Source organism: Meleagris gallopavo, chromosome 1 (assembly GCF_000146605.3).
Source record: "Meleagris gallopavo isolate NT-WF06-2002-E0010 breed Aviagen turkey brand Nicholas breeding stock chromosome 1, Turkey_5.1, whole genome shotgun sequence".
Classification (NCBI taxonomy): Eukaryota; Metazoa; Chordata; class Aves; order Galliformes; family Phasianidae; genus Meleagris; species Meleagris gallopavo.
The window spans coordinates 129893901-129894117 of record NC_015011.2 but is presented as its reverse complement, the minus strand read 5'-3'; the positions used below and the strand labels follow the sequence as shown (position 1 = coordinate 129894117).

The window sequence follows — 217 nt, the reverse complement described above, 5'->3', positions numbered from 1 at the left end:
ACAAATAGCTAAGTAGAGCTTGTAAAGTCATTCTAGAAACACTTGTGTAAATATTTTGTGCCAGGGAAATAAATTTCCAACAGAATTTATAAAGTAAATGTAGTGTTTTTGTTTTCACTTTGTCTTTTCTAGTCTGAACATGCTTTCAGTAGAGGAATATTAATTCTTTGCTAACTATCTTGGAAATCACATGCTTGTCAGCTCATCCTTTTTTTTT

The 217-nt window shown here is 30.4% G+C and overlaps 1 protein-coding gene across 1 annotated transcript in view; it reads left to right on the top strand.

Moving 5' to 3' along the window:
- The window catches only part of RFX8 (RFX family member 8, lacking RFX DNA binding domain), a 33135-nt gene that overhangs the window by 7158 nt on the left and 25760 nt on the right, over positions 1 to 217 (top strand). The gene's annotated exons all lie outside the window — the stretch shown is intronic.